A 17133-nucleotide genomic window follows, 5' to 3' on the forward strand; every position below is an offset into this window, starting at 1 on the left:
TCGAGAGGCAACGGAGAAGACGAGCAGGACTGTGCCTCTACTGTGGCAATAACGGCCACCTGGTATTCAACTGTCCGCTGAAACCGGGAAACGCCAAAGCCCAGTGAGTATAAGGAGGATCACGCTGGGCACTGCAACTTTTCCCCCTCCTCAACCCTCTACTAGGATTTATCTACCCATCTCCATATTCGGTGAGACCTTCACAGTACAGACACGGGCCTTTCTGGATTCAGGGTCAGGGGGAAACTTCGTGGACCAAGAGTTCGCTATCAAGAATAAAATACCGTTGGTACCCAAAGATCGACCGGTAGCCCTTGAAGCCATTGACGGTCGACCCTTGCAGCCTGCGATCATTTCCTTGCAAACTGCGCCTCTTAAGATCTCGACCAGCGACTTCCACTCCGAGACAATAACACTGGATATTATCCACACTCCCTCCACGGACGTTATTCTGGGACTTCCGTGGTTCCGGATCCACAATCCAGTCATTGACTGGACAGAGGCCACGCCACTACGTTGGAGTTCTTTTTGCTTGGAACATTGCATGTCTGCTCCTAAGGCAGTGGCAGGTCTGGAGGTCACGGATCCTGACAGGATACAGCTGCCAGGAATATATGAAGATTTTCGCGATGTCTTTGACAAACGCCAAGCAGAACTACTTCCGCTACATCGGACGTACGATTGCCCTATCGATCTCCTACCCGGTGCCATTCCCCCTAGAGGAGGGTCATACCCACTATCTATTCCTGAGACCCAGACTATGAGAACATATATTCAGGAGAATCTCCAGAGGGGGTTCATTCAAAAATCTTCATCACCTGCTGGGGCAGGATTTTTTTTCGTCAAAAAAAAGGACGGAACCCTCAGACCCTGCATTGACTATCGTGGTCTCAACAAACTTACCATAAAGAACCGCTACCCCCTTCCGTTGGTAGCTGAATTATTCGACAAACTCCAAGGAGCCAGGATCTTCACCAAGCTGGATCTCAGAGGCGCCTATAATCTGGTTAGAATCAGACAAGGAGACGAATGGAAGACAGCATTCAATACTCGTGACGGGCATTACGAGTACCTGGTCATGCCATTTGGATTGTGTAACGCTCCTGCTGTCTTCCAAGACTTTGTCAACGACATTTTCAGAGACCTTCTGGACCATCATGTAATAGTATACCTGGACGATATACTAATATTTTCCAGATCCATGCCTGAACATACTACTCATGTCAAACAAGTCTTGCAGCGCTTAAGAGAGAACCACTTGTTTGCTAAGCTCGAGAAATGCCATTTCCATCAAAGATCTACCTCCTTTCTCGGCTACATCATTTCGGACACCGGCCTTGCTATGGACCCTACCAAGGTCAAGGCTGTACTTGAATGGCCCTGTCCCCTCTCCCTCAAGGCCATCCAAAGGTTCCTCGGCTTCGCCAACTATTACCGGAGGTTCATTCAAGGATTCTCATCGGTAGTAGCACCCATCACGGCACTCACTCAGAAGGGAGCTGATCCTACGAAGTGGTCGTAGAAAGCTCTTCAGGCTTTCGAGAGGATAAAGACGGCATTCGCCTCAGCACCCATCTTAACACACCCAGATCCTTCGTTACCTTTTTTTTTAGAGGTCGACGCCTCCGATGTAGGAGCAGGTGCTATACTTTCCCAGAGAAAGAATTCTCAAGCCCCACTTCACCCTTGTGCGTATTTTTCTAAAAAAAAATTCCTCCGCCCAAAGGAATTACGACGTAGGTAACCGGGAGCTCCTCGCTATGAAACTGGCCTTAGAGGAGTGGAGGCACTTACTGGAAGGCATGGAGACGCCAGTTACGATACTAACTGACCATAAAAATTGAGGGAGCACGGCGACTAGGATCTCGCCAGGCAAGATGGTCCTTATTCTTTACTCGCTTCAACTTCCTCATTTCTTACATCCCTGGGTCCAAGAACCTTAAAGCCGACGCCTTGTCGCGACAGTTCCTGGTAGAGGATAACAAGGTGGAACAACAGGAGACCATTCTCCCTTCCACTTGCATTTTGGCAGCCAATACTTTTAGTGCCTTGACGGAGATTACCAAGGCTCAGAACAACATCCCGGCAGGACTCAACGTTCCGGAGGATCGGTTGTTCACCCCCCGTATTTTCCAGAGGAGAGTCATGGAGTGGGGACATTCATCCAAGACTGCAGGCCATCCTGGTACCAAAAGAACTACTAAGTTCATCGAACGCACTTTCTGGTGGCCCAACATGCGGAGAGACATACAAGCTTTTGTAGCTACATGCTCTACTTGTGCTCAGAACAAGACACCACACAACAGACCTGCGGGTCTCCTTCAACCCTTACCCATCCCAGAACGTCCATGGACACACATATCTATGGACTTTATCGTTGAGTTGCCCAAATCTAGAGGCATGGACACCATACTTGTGGTGGTGGACAGGTTTTCGAAACAGGCACACTTCATCCCTATGAAGGGTCTTCTCACCGCACCGATGTTGTCCGAAGTTTTCATCAGGGAGATCTTCAGGTTACATGGGACCCCTCGGGTCATAGTGTCTGACAGAGGATCCCAGTTCATCTCCCGGTTCTGGAGGGCGTTTTGTAAGAGTCTGGAAGTCACACTACACTTTTCGTCAGGCTATCACCCCCAGACCAATGGACAGACGGAACGCACCAATCAGTCTCTGGAACAATTTTTGAGGTGCTTTGTTGCTGACACTCAAGACGACTGGGCGGAACTGCTCCCGTGGGCAGAATTCTCCCATAACAATCTTCGGAACGAATCATCCCAACAGTCACCATTTATGGTCAACTATGGCTTCCATCCGTCGGCACTTCCTTCTCTCATCTCTAAGTCTGGAGTCCCGGCCGCAGAGGACAGGATTCGTCACTTACAAGACCTATGGCAGAAGATCCATCGGAACCTACAGCACGCTGGTATATTACACAAGAGACAAGCGGATCGTCACCGAAGAGAGGTCCCAGGGTACTCTGTAGGACAAAGGGTTTGGTTATCTACCAAAAACATTCGGTTAAAGGTAGCCTCACCCAAACTGGCACCACGTTTTATCGGCCCTTTCCGCATCACCAAAAGGATCAACCCAGTAGCCTACCGGCTTGAACAGCCTAGGAATATGAGGATTCCTTCCGTCTTTCACTCATCCCTTCTCAAACCTTGTCTACAAGACTCATCCTCCAAAGGACAACCTAAACCTCCGCAAACCATACTGGTAGATGGCCAACAAGAATACGAGGTTCAGACCATCCTCAACTCTAGAATGTCCAGAGGAGGATTGCAATATCTTGTACACTGGAGAGGCTATGGCCCAGAGGAGAGAGAGTGGATCCCTCATCGTCAGGTACATGCCAACCGTCTCATCTATGCCTTCCACCATAGGCACCCTGAGAAACCATCTCTGGGTCGCCCAGAGGTCTCCCCTCAAGGGGGGGATACTGTCACACCTACCGCTACTCCGCGCAGAGACCGATCCGAGGACGCATCACGGGGCAGAGCCATGCGGCCACGCACTGCCAGGGCAGTGCATGCACGGCTGCGTTACGTCGACGCTCCGCGACGCACATCGCACACGCGCGCGGGTTGCGCGGCAACCAGGCAACAGGAAAGCCTGAAGGAGCTGCTGGTGCCTCCCACAGGCGGAGACTTAGACACACGGCCGCGTGACGTCATCACGCCGCGACGCGCATCGCGCACGCGCGCGGGTTGCTCGGCAACCAGGCCAATCATTAGGAAAACCTGAATTAGAGGCTGTTTCGGATTAGTGTCTCACTGACACCATTGGAGGACCAGAGCACACCCCTGCAAGGTAATTGGATCCTTCACACATATATACCTGCTCCTGTCTGTCATTCCTTGCTGAGCATAAACTCCTGTTTATGCATTGTGCTCACCGCTGCTGTTTAGCTTGTCTTGAACTTTGCCTGTCCTGTCTTGACCCTGCCTGTTCCTTGGATTTCTACACTCTCCAGCGCTTTGACCCCGGCTTCGTTCCTCGACTATTTTACCTTCTATTACCCTGGACCTTGGCTACGGAACTCTACCAACCCGGACTCTCCAACCCTGGAATACGGCAAGTACCCTGACTACCCTGACCTCTCCAACCCTACGACGCGGTACGACTTGGACTACGCATTCCGGACAGGACTGCGTGGTTGTGGGTCGGTGTCTGTCTATCCCCACCTCAGCCCCGCGGTCTTCCGTCCTGTTTGTGGTGAGCGCAGTGTGACAGTGTCTGACCCAGTCTCCTCCTTGTCCTCGCTGCCCCGCCCCTCCCCGTCCTCCCCCTTTCCCTCTCCTCCTTTCCCTCCCCTCCTTTCCCTCCTTCCCCCCCCTCTGCCCGCCCCTCCTCCTATCTCCTCCTTGTCTTTGCTCCCCCTTCCCCCCCCCCCATCTCTACCGATGTCTATATAAACAACGAGATGGACGATCTAGAAGTTACAAATAGGCCTAGGATACTAAATGGATAAGCTGGAGTCATTGGTAAATCTATGTTAAGGTAAAATCCCCCTTAAAGGAGCATGGAAGTTGGAAGTAATATTTGCTGCCGACTTCTGAAACCAGAAAGTGTGAACCACTCCTATGGAATAAAGCGAAGTCCAGTACAGGAAAATTTTCAAAACTGTTGTTGTTAATGTTAAAAATTCTGTTCACGTTATACTGTAGTTAAGATTGTTCTCGTTAATGTTTTTGATCAAGTTCTAGTTAAAATGGTACAGTATAATCGCGCTTTGAAGAAATGTGATGATTGGCTTAAGATGTCTACGGCCATGAAGGTGTCTCGGTGTTTCCAGATGAAGTTGAACACGCCCTGCGCAAAAAACAAGACACCACTGAACTAGGGGCAATGAGGGAATCATGGACCAAGAAGATAAAACAGCACCATAATATCAAAACCAACATAACACAATGCATGTAAAAATAGCTTCATGGAATGTAAAAGGACTAAACAACCCAATAAAACGTAGGAAAGTACTGAGCTACCTGGAAAAAAAAAGAGAGTGGACATAGCTCTGATCCAGGAGACCCACTTAGACACTAGGGAATCCATGAAGCTCCAGAGAGACTGGGTGTATATTCTCGCCAGCAGTAAACAAAAAAGCGGGGGTGGCCATCCTGATCAGCAGAAATGCCCCAGTAGAAGTAATATCTTCAGAGGCAGACACCGAGGGTAGATTGCTCTTAGTAAAGATTAAAATACTAGAAAAAGAATATATACTGGGGAACGCATATGGTCCCAATGACCACAATACGCAATATTTCAAGGATCTCACAAAAAATACTAAGCCAAAAATGCTGCAATATAATCTTAGGGGGAGATTGGAATGCAATTCAAGATGTATATATGGATGGATCAGGCTTTAAGGAAGGGAATCCTCTGGTCAACACCCAAACCAAAAATATGTCACATGTGAATGATTACACTAAACCTGGTAGACACGTGGAGGACCTTCAACCCCACAGACCTTCAACCCCACTCAGACACAATTAAAAATCCCCTGGAAAACATGTTCCAGAACATTCATGAAGGTACTATGTTCCCCACGTCTAGTAATTTGGCCGATATTAGAATCATACACAAACCAGGAAAAGACCCTCTGAGACCGGAATCGTATAGACCCATATCTCTGATTAATCATGATATAAAAATCTTCACCAACATATTAGCTGACAGAGTAGCTAAGGTTCTTTCCTTCAACTATCCACCCGGACCTATCAGGCTTCATGAAGGGCAGGTCCGCAGTAAAAAAAAATATAAGAAAAGTAATATCGGTCATACACTGGATAAAATCCTGCACAATAAAAAACTCGGCCTTGGTTGCAATAGACGCGGAAAAGGCATTCGATAATATATTATGGGAGCATGTGAATTATGTGCTAGAAAATTCGGGTTTAGGGGGAACTTCTGTGCAATAATCAAAGCCCTCTACAATAAACCCTCAACCAAAATTATTGCGGGCAGCGACCTATCCGAAGCTTTCACAATACACAGAGTCACCAGACAGGGATGCCCATTATCACCATTACTCTTCAACATGTCCCATTAGACCACTACCTAAGGCAAATGGAGGAGTTTGAAGGAATTAAAATGGGAAAATTGGAACTCAAACTGGCGATGTTCACGGGTGATATTTTACTGTTCCTAAAAAAAACAGATAAGTCAATAGAGAGTATACTAAAGGCAATCTCAGCGTTTGGCTCCTTTGCAGGATTTAAAATAAATGTGACTAAAACTGAGCTATTATATATGTTAAAACCTGATAAAATAAACAACAACAATAAGATTCCCCTAAAGATCATGAAGGCCCCAATTAGGTAATAAACATACAGATACCCAACAAGCTCTGAGAAACCCCAAACATTACCACATAATATATATATATGTATATGTGTCCAAAGAAGTGCTAGTGGGCGTGGCTAAATGTATACAACAAAAAACAAACAAAGATGCCCAAAGCTACTTGTAATATGACAAAAATACACAGTGCAATACCTATATGTTCTCTTGAAAAAGGGTAATTTAGTTTAACCCTTTGGCCAAAGCGTCGTAAGACATGACCATTAGCAGGTCCTAACACTCCCTGACCTTTTTTCATGGGTTTAACACAGCGGGGGTCCCTGCATTTGAATGGGACTCCCGCTGTCTGAATCCTACTGGGTTCCAGCTGTCTGTAAGAGATGCGCAGTCAGAGATAGACTGAATCAGTCACAAGCGATCGCGGGGCTTTTATTTTATTTTAATAATACAGTATTGTAGCAAGGGGTCTCCGGAGCTGAACAGCATTTATTTTAGGTCCGGGGACCCTCTGCTTCCCGAGTTACAGGTCCTGTTATGGGGTGCCGGTATCCCAGCGGCCATGTTTAAATTCTCCCGCGTCATGTGACCGGGAAATTTAAATGCATAGGAGATAACGGCACCCCATACCGGGGCCTGTATCTCGGGAAGCAGGGGGTCCCCGGACCTGAAAAAAATGCAGTTCAGCTCCGGAGACCCCCTGCTACAGTACTGTTATCAACATAAAATAAAAGCAGCTTCATTACCTTAGCGGCTAGCCGCTAAGTCAATGAAAGGGTTAAGGCAGACTACCAGGTTTATTGGGGACAGAGTGGGTGAGTGAAAGGGGTAATTGCATCAGGGTGGGTGGTTAGGCCTCTCGGGTGGGCAGTGGGAGGGGCAAACCCCTTCATCACCTTAGCGGTAGTAACCGCTATGGTAATGAAAAGGTTAACCACTCCCACTGCCCACCCGAGAAGCCTAACTGCCCACCCTGTGGCAACTACCCCCTTCTCTCAATCCATCTACCCCCAATAAACATTACAATACAAAACATCAATAAAATACATTGCACAACCACCCCTTTCCCCCGCCCACATACAGTACAGTAATGGATAGTAAATTAAAGTTCTACTTAACCCTTCCAGGAGGAAGGCAATCCTCGTCCTCCTCTTCTTCAGTGGGCACCAACAAAAAAATAACTACTGGCCACTGACCCCTTAATCACCTTAGCAGTTATTAACCACTAAGGTAATTAAGGGGTTAATCCCCCCCCCTCCCGCTACACAACCGAGAGACCTAACCACCCTCCCAAGGGCACCTACCCCCACCTCCTCTACCCATTGATTGGTACAGTGACACACCGTTGCCACTATGCCAGTCAATATGCAGCCTGCCTGCAAATCCCCAAAACAAGCATCACATTTCAGACATTCAATTTTAAACAAAAAAATGCCAATAAACCAATTGATTGGCACAGTGGCACACCCATGCCCTGTGGACCTGAGCTACCACCATGCTAGTCAATATGCAACCTGCCAATCTCAAAAACAAGACTCAAATTAAAACCACATTCACTTTCCATTTAAAAAATGCCAATAAACCAATTGATTGGCACAGTGCCACACATGGTCTGTCACTCTGTCAGTCAATGAGCAATCTGCAACAACAACAAAAACCTGCAAATAAAAAAAACAAGCACCAAACAAAAGACATTTACATTTGAATAAAAAAATTATGCCAATGCAGATGCCAGAGAATGGGTAGAAGTGCGGCGCAACTGCGCATGTCTGAAGAAAGGCTCCCGGATGTCTTGTTCCAAAAAAACTTTATTAACACACACCAGGGCTACACCAGCATCTCCCCCTCAACGCGTTTCACCCTTACGCAGAGGGCTTCGTCTTGGAGTGGGGAGAAGTGGTGACAGCCTCTTAAATACCTAAAAGCCCGCGAAAGCGGAATTAAAAATTTAACCCCTTGAGTGCTTTATGCCTGTAAGTTAATATCAATGCTATTAAAGTCCTAATGTCTGTGCAACTCACTTTAAACATATTCTATGCACGGAGAGCATCTTAAATATATAATCAGACATACACAATAGCAAAATGATAAGACTGTTTGGCTGCACATTCCAGGTATATAAATGCAATAAAATGCTGTTGTCAACACTGCAAGATAAATATGCTCAACACTAGATTCACATTAAACCAGGTCATACACTTATAAGTCAGTCATACAGATAGGGGCTTCCTAATGCTTTAATTTAAACACATTTATTAACCCATGACTTATAGACCGGTGAATGAAGGGAAGGCAGGTAAGGGAAAAGAGAAAGGGAAAACAAGAGTGGAAGGTTGGGAAAAGTGGAGGGGGAGGGGAAAGGGGGGGGGGGGAAAGGGTAGGGATAAGAGAAGAGACAGTGCGGAGAATAGATTAGTTCAGAATAACACACTAGACGTTCTGTTCCCACGAGGACTGTAATATATACAGTACATATACGCATTCCCCATATGACACTCTTCAATATATATCTCTTAGAGAAAACACTGTAGATCCCAATCCACATTAAGTCCATTGGGTTGTAACATGTTGAGTGTGTGGATCCAGTGCGCCTCCCTTTGATGTAGGAGCTTAGTTCTATCACCTCCCCGAGGGGGGAGGACTATGTGTTCTATAGCGCAACAACTGAAATTGTCCACAGAACCCAATGGACAATTATTAAAGTGGATTGGGACCGGATGTGTCATGTCTAAATTCTTAATGAGCCTTAAGTGTTCTAGAATGCGGATTTTTAAGGCTCTACTAGTAAGCCCCACATACTGTTTCTTACATCCGCATTGTAGCAGGTATATGACATAGTTAGTCTGACATGACATCAAGGTTTTTATCTGATATTTCCGTGTTTCCTCTTTATCAGTGAAATGTTTAACTTTCTTCATTTTGGGACAAATCTTACAGTGCCCGCATTTAAATGATCCAATCAATTTTGGAAAAAAAGACAGTTTATTTTGGTTGGTATTAGTTGTTTTCAACAAACTAGGTGACAGGAGATTCCCTAGCGTAGCTGCTCTACGGAACACTATTTTGGGTCCCACACATGCCATTTTGTTTAATAAAGGATCTAATGAAAGTGTGGCCCAATGTTTGCGTATAATAGTTTTAATTGAGTTCGCTTGTTCGCTATAATTTGTAATAAAGAATGGCGCTTCTGTGTTCTCGGCCTTGGTGTCTATCTGTGTACTACTGGCTGACATATTAGTAAGGGTATTCCTATCTATATTCAGTGCATGCTGGTATGCCTGGTCAAGGTCTGCACCATCGTACCCCCTCGACAGGAACCTCCCTCTCATCTCTTTCGCCCTGTGGATAAAGGCCTCCAATGTGGAGCAGTTCCGGCGTAATCGCCCTCCAACCAGAGGGCGTACGTGACAACTGTTATAATGAAGCAATGAATTCCTGGCATTCTCCTTTCTATAAATGTCTGATTGAATTTTATACTCCATATCCACATATAAATTTAAATCTAGAAAATAAATTTGGTTTTTATTATGTGTGAGTAAATTTCAAGTTGAGAGTATTGTCTATACGTATGTTTACCCCCGCTTCAGCTTTACTATAGAACAATGAAACTGGTGCTGCAAAGGGCGTATAACTTAATACATAGTGGACAGACAGAGCCCCTGTAGATAGCACTCTGTTTCTGTATGAATTGGTGATTTATTTAAAATAACTTTATTAATTGACAATATCGTTAAAATATAGGGGTTTAAAACAATGATTAAATGATGCCAAGTGTGGCTAACTCTATGGATAGGTGTATCCAGAGGAGTATACAATGGTGTATTAATGCCCAGTGTTAGGGTAATTCACTGGACCTTGTGTTCCTCATATGGAGAGAATGGGCTACAGTTCTTGTAATGAAAGTAGCGGCTGTGTGGACCACAGATGTAGTGCCCCAGTATTGAAATACTAGTAGGTGCACTAGTTGATTGGACCTGTACTTAGCTGCTTTTGGGCTGCAGCTATTAGTACATTATAGACTTGTGTATACAGATCTAGGTCTATGTGCACCTATTATGAGTTTTTAACACCAGCATGTGTGGGTGGTGGTATTTAAATACAAGTGTGTGATACTTAACACGTGTACATCCCAAGTGTGTAATAACAGGGCTAGAATAGACACTAGTATTAGTTTTTCAATACTGGTAAGTTAGTGGCACTGCTGTAAATTCTGTATATACATATACCTAATTAACAGCTGAGTACTGCTCCTTTTAGGGTATTAATATCGGTCTATTATGAAAGACCTTTCCCTAGTTGGTGTAGTGCTCTTCATATGTGGTAATGGTCTGGCACTCCAGAGGTTAATTGCTGGATTGGTTGCCGTTTTGCTCAATGTGTATGCCCCTTTAAGCTAAATGCTGTGTTTGGGGATTAGCATTCAGGCTTCCTGCATTTGTACTGTGATTTACTGCCAGATATTCTCTGTGCCTTTACTGTGCCTTTACTGAGAGTATTGTCTGCCAGGTATTCAAAGAACCTCAAAAGGTCTTCCTCCCCACCACTCCAGATCAAAATCAGGTCGTCAATGTAGCGTTTGTAGAACACCACATGACGCCTGAAGGGATTAGAATCTCCAAACACGTGGGACATCTCCCACCAACCCATGAACAGGTTGGCGTAGGAGGGGGCAAAGGATGTCCCCATGGCTGTCCCACGTGTTTGGAGATAATACTGCTGGTCAAAGAAAAAATAATTGTGCGTGAGTGAAAATCTGATACTATCGAGAATAAAAACTATGTGTGCTGGCGAAAGAGTGGAATGATGTTGTAAAAAGTGCTCAGTGGCTGTAAGGCCGTGCTCGTGATTAATAATATTGTATAGGGAAGCCACATCCAGGGTAACCCAGATGTAGCTAGGGTGCCAAGTGATGGGTGCTAAGAGGGATAAAACGTGCTTAGTGTCAATAACATGTGAGGGTAAAGAAACGACCAGTGGCTGTAAAAAGTGATCTATGTATTGTGATAAGTGTTCACCCAGGGAACCAATAGATGAAATAATGGGTCTACCTGGGGGTGCAGTGAGTGTTTTGTGTATCTTAGGCAGGTGATGAAAGATGGGAGTGATAGGATCTGGAGTAGTGAGGAAGTCCCGCTCACTAGGCGAGAGAACATGTAAAATCTCACCTTCGTCCAAGAGGTCCTGGAACTCGCTAATGAACATAGGAGTAGGGTGCCTGTCGAGGGTGTGGTACGCTTTAGGAAGCCCCTATCTGTATGACTGACTTATAAGTGTATGACCTGGTTTAATGTGAATCTAGTGTTGAGCATATTTATCTTGCAGTGTTGACAACAGCATTTTATTGCATTTATATACCTGGAATGTGCAGCCAAACAGTCTTATCATTTTGCTATTGTGTATGTCTGATTATATATTTAAGATGCTCTCCGCGCATAGAATATGTTTAAAGTGAGTTGCACAGACATTAGGACTTTAATAGCATTGATATTAACTTACAGGCATAAAGCACTCAAGGGGTTAAATTTTTAATTCCGCTTTCGCGGGCTTTTAGGTATTTAAGAGGCTGTCACCACTTCTCCCCACTCCAAGACGAAGCCCTCTGCGTAAGGGTGAAACGCGTTGAGGGTGAGATGCTGGTGTAGCCCTGGTGTGTGTTAATAAAGTTTTTTTGGAACAAGACATCCGGGAGCCTTTCTTCAGACATGCGCAGTTGCGCCGCACTTCTACCCATTCTCTGACCTGCATCTCGGCGGCGGCACGCAGGAGGAGGCGAGGAGAGCGGTCTCACAACCCAAGGAGCAGGTGAGGTCATTCTTTCCCCATGCACCGGTTGATTTAGTGGCCCTGTTCAGCTCCCCCACGCCTACCCCAGTGTCTGTTATCCTCAGACCTGCCTCACACTGAAGCGCTTGACAGACTTTCTGCAATGCAGATGCCAACCTAAAAAAAATTAAATACAACATGAAATAAACGTTTTTCTTACTTTTGATGTCTTCACCCACCGAATCCTACTCCATCATCATCAGCAGCAGCAGCAGCAATTCCTGGTCCACGACCCAATGCTCCTAAACAGCCACGTTCCACCGGTAAGTTCTTTCAATCTTTTCTTCATCTGTAAATTAAAATCCATTTTGGGTTCTTTAGCTTCATCTGTAAATAACAAAAGTTTATGCAAAGCATAATAAAATTAAAAATATAAATTAAACATAGACTTCCCTCAGTTACCTGCAACAGGGAGAAAAAAACAAAAAAGATAATATTAGAGAAAAGGATACAGATTATTTAAGGAATGGAGCAATATCTATTTCCACATTGAGACCCCTAGGGGTCAGGGTCCTCAATTTATGGATCCAGAAAGTCTTCCTTTTTATTAATTCCAAACTTCTGTCCCGCCCCTCCAATATTGTAAAACATGTTCAATTGCCATAAATGTCAAACCTGTCGGGTCCCCCTGATGTCTTTTCGCCCTGTCGCCGGTAACTGGGGGAAGTCTATGTTTAATTTATATTGTTTATTTTATTATACTTTGTACAAACTTTGTTATACTTGTTAATTCGTCTGCACATTCCTTATCTTTGTCATATTCATTGCTGATACTATTATCCATTATTTATGGTATTTGTTATTTAATTACATGTTCAATAATCCTTTAAAGACTTAATGTCAAAAAACGAAAAACGATTACCCTCTGCTCCTTTCTAAACCTCTTTTTAATAATGACTACTGCTGCGGCCAAGTTTATTCGAGCATTTATCCGTTCTTGGCCGCAGCAGTAGCCTGGCGCGCGCCCGAGAGTGACGGGCGCGCGCCGAAGCAGCGGAAGAGCGCCCTCCGATCGGGGCGCTCTCCCTACCGCTGCCGGGTCCGCCGGGTCCCCCGGAACCCCCTGCCGCTGTCCCGCGATCGCGGGACACCAGGGCTCCCTCGGGGAGCCCCTGGACGCGCGTGCAGGGGGCGCACGCTCCCGAAGACGCGTGACCGCGCGTCTATGACGCGCGGCACGCCGAGGGGCGGCCAATAGCAAGCCGGGAAATCTCCCGGCTTGCGGTACCGGCCACACTTTAATAAAGTGTGTCAGTAGTGTATATCTAATATCTAAATCCAGTACAACATCTGGAATTTTTATCCTAGATTTCTATAATTAATATATATATATTTCTCTTTGTATACATCACCAGTTATCTGGTTTATTTGCTCCGAATTCTCATTATTGTTCCCTTGGTGATATAGACACAATATTAGTTACATATGTAACAGTACAGTGTACAGCAAATACATGTAACCAAATCACCAGTGAAAGTGCCCACCCTTGAATGATAATTCTAAATGCTCCAAAGTAGCAGTTCAGGACGTTTTCGGTCAAAAATCCACATTGAGGGCAGTGGGGGTTTCCGCCCCAAAATACAGTATATAAAGTAGAATTAAATGGACATGAACTAAAAGGTGACACGGTGTGCTCATTTGCATGTCATTTCCCAGAATCCCTTACTGCAGTGGAAGCACTGTATGCTTGTGAAAAGCAGGATTGTAGACCTGTCTGAGATGTAAATGTGCTCACAAGTGGTATTTGTATGTAGCAAGGTACCCCCTGGCTACTATTCTACCCAATGGGCTGGCAATAAACCCTGGTATTTACAGGCTTGCCAGTAGTTGGTATGGGGTTTTTCCCTTCACCTTTGGTACTGCACTTGAGTGACAGCAGAGGGTGGTACATCCTGTTGGAGCTGGGACAACGAGGTGCCCGCCTTCAGGCTGTACTTAAGGGCAGGACCGCCCTAAATTTGGAGGTTGTTCCTTCCTACTTGAGGAAGGCAGGTCACACGTCGGGGAGCCTGAGATTGGGGCCTACCCATGTGCTCTTCCCTCCGGGGAGGAGTGAGTGTGATTATACCTTTGCCTCCGCTAGGACGTCTGCGGGTGCCCTTGGCCTGTAGTGACGGTCCAGGGACCATCTCCAATGAGAGCTGATCTAAGGAGACTGTATCCCGCAGAAGACTGCTGCGTAGCTGTTGTGTTTCTGCAAAGTGTGTACTGCACCGACACACTTTATTCGAGCAAATACCCGGTATGTACCTGGCAGATACCTGGAATGCGCCACTCCTAACCTCTGACAAGCCCTGTTGCATTTGCCTTCCCAGCCTGGGTTCATGCCTGGCTGATGGGCGGCTGATCTGTTAAATGATAATGATTAGGATTTAATAGGCTGCAATGCTTCGCGTGTCTACCAGATGGCATAAATTCATGAATTGTAATGCAGTTTATATATATATACTGTGCAGTATTGCAGCCAGCGGGAATAAAATGCTTCAATCCCTGCTTGGAAAATAACTCAATGTACTCGGGCAGAAAACAGTCACAAACCTCAATACACCCGGGTATACCCGAATTCGTGGGACTAGCCGAGCTCGAATAAAGTGTGTCGCCAGTGTAGTAATAAACTGTTCCTGTTTGCAATATACCTCCGGCCTGGTGTGTGATCTAACTGGGGAGAGAGGTAATCAGTTCTACCATGGGAGATCATCTCCATTTCCCTGGAACCTACGGCAAACGGAGGCGCTGCACTGCTAAGTATTATGTGGGGTATGGACCCCAGAAGCCTGTTCCTGTGTCCCAAAGTCATCGTGGAGGACTCAGTCCTCTTGTTACCAGCAGGTATGCACCACACACACCCTGTAATGGCCCCTATCTGTGATTGAGGGGCAGTGGGGGGGGGGAGGGGTGAGGGATAGGGGGAAACACTGTTACATGTATTTGCTGTACACTGTACATTGGTGGGTTTTTGTCACTTTTTTACCCACCATTACTTATATCGTTATTGTAGAGGTAAAAGTAATTAACTACATTCTTTGAGTAATGATCAGTAGGCGATTAAATGTTCTTTTTGACATTATTTCAAAATCATACCTAATGCGTTTTATGTTTTGGTAACTCTGTACTGAGACTAAATAGGCACTTAATTAGTTTTTCAATAGAAATATCAAGAAATTCCATTTAGTGAGTTTCTGCCAAAAAATGCACTTAATGAGTTTTACCGCTACAACGACGATATAATGTGTGGTTGAAACCCCTTAGTCTAAAATTATGTGCCTGAGTGCACTGCTTTGTTCCTTTTTATGTGGAATCTTTGACAAGTTTAGTTTTACATAAACTCCTCTAACAATCTGCATGAAATACAAGCCTTTTTAAAAAATTAATTTATTTTAACAAGTTTCTTAGATTTAGCGTAGATGCTGACAAAAAAATATATATATAATTTTTTGAATACCCGTATACCTTCATTGATGTCTCCTCCTTGTTTGGCATCTTAACTAATTTGCTGTTCAGAATTTGCTTGTAGGTTCCTGAAAAAGAAAATGACTTCAGTCTATTACGACTCAAGTTAATTGTGTCACCAGATGGCACCATATAACCCATTCCATTTAATTTAATAGACTTGCATTATCTTTACAGAGCTACTAACTACATGTCCATTGCATAAAAGTGAAGCCAAAAATAATAAATGAAAATGGGCAAATCTCTAAACATTTGGTTGATTTTGGCATAATGCATCTTATTTTTGTTTTCTGTTCAGTGACCACTAGTGCTGAGAACCAGCCTGAGAAAGGAGGTTTTAAAGCCGCAGTCCTCCCCCACCCCACCAATTTACGAATCAGTGGGGCAAATGCCACCAATCGCAGCAGGGTTCCCCTCACACATTAGCAGTAATAAAGCGGCAGCCATTTTGATTTCAATGAAATGACAATTGGAATGATCCTGAATTAGGGAGCCCAGTTACAAGAATTTTAGTGCATATGTATCAAGGCAAATGTGGTGCAAGTATGGGGAAAAACATCTGCAGAGTATGTGTCAAAGAGAAAAATTAGATTTAAAATCAATAGGATTTTTTTGCCCCAGAATTGCACTACTTTTGCCTTGTGTTTATAGTTTATGGGGCTCCTCAATTCAGCTGACGAAATAGTGCAAAGAAATACGGTATAAATGCGAGAGTTGATGGCTGCTTTAATTTAAAGGGACAGTTTCACTTAGGAAAAAATGAACTAATGGCAATATTGGGGGCTAAACATCAAGGATATTCTCAGCAAAAGAAGCTTGTTTATAAACATACATTTAAAAATACTTGTTAACATATTAAACAGCATGACATTGGGGCCCACAAAGGAGCTCCCCCCACCCCTCCTGTCTATACACATTCCCATAATAATACCTATAATAAATAAACACAAAGGAAGGTCCGCAGGTACAAAGGCTGTGACTTTAATTAAAATACATAACGTAATCTGATAAGTGCCAACCCTGCCAGAGTGTTCAAACAATGGGTAAAGGCCAATGGTACTCAAACCATGGCGCGCAACACCCCCAAGCCAGGCACCGCAATGGCCGTTTAGTGAGAATGGGCCCCAGGAACCCAAAGCACAATGGGCCCTGCTCACTCAACACTTCCAGCCACAACAGGGCTTTACCAAACCATAGAGCCCTGCCTGGCAAGGTTAAAGTGCACTTACCTCCCAACAGCTGCCGCGATAGAGGCAACAACACGTCCCGTACTGCTCACTCTGTGATTAGTTGAATGTGTTTCAAAGTGGGCCAGTACGTTGTGTGCCATTGCAATGTGTGAATGTGTCACACATCATCCCTTGTATTGGGTAGGTGGGTTTTAGAATGCTGTCGCTATTCTGGACCCTGGGTCACGTATAGGGTGTGAATAGACCCAGATAGCTTAACTCATGCCTTCCCTCTTCCAAATCACAACAAGTCCTTTTGTTTTTCTTGGTTTTATTGAAGGAAAGTCACAGGAAGAAATGTACTTGCAAATGTAGTGTGGGTAGAGAGTGC

General features: G+C 44.9%; 1 long non-coding RNA gene across 2 annotated transcripts; it reads right to left on the reverse strand.

Annotated features, from left to right (window-relative positions):
- Positions 1–11938: 11938 nt before the first annotated feature.
- LOC142490971 (uncharacterized) lies at positions 11939–16908 on the reverse strand. 2 transcript variants are annotated; one of them, XR_012800190.1, is made up of 3 exons: positions 16803–16908; positions 15574–15641; positions 11939–12412 (listed from the first exon to the last, which is right to left on the reverse strand). It is a non-coding gene; the product is annotated as an uncharacterized LOC142490971 (long non-coding RNA). The 2 variants fall into 2 exon arrangements; XR_012800189.1 differs by having other exon boundaries at positions 11939–12450.
- Between the last annotated feature and the right edge of the window lie 225 nt (positions 16909–17133).

Source organism: Ascaphus truei, chromosome 3, assembly GCF_040206685.1.
Source record: "Ascaphus truei isolate aAscTru1 chromosome 3, aAscTru1.hap1, whole genome shotgun sequence".
Classification (NCBI taxonomy): Eukaryota; Metazoa; Chordata; class Amphibia; order Anura; family Ascaphidae; genus Ascaphus; species Ascaphus truei.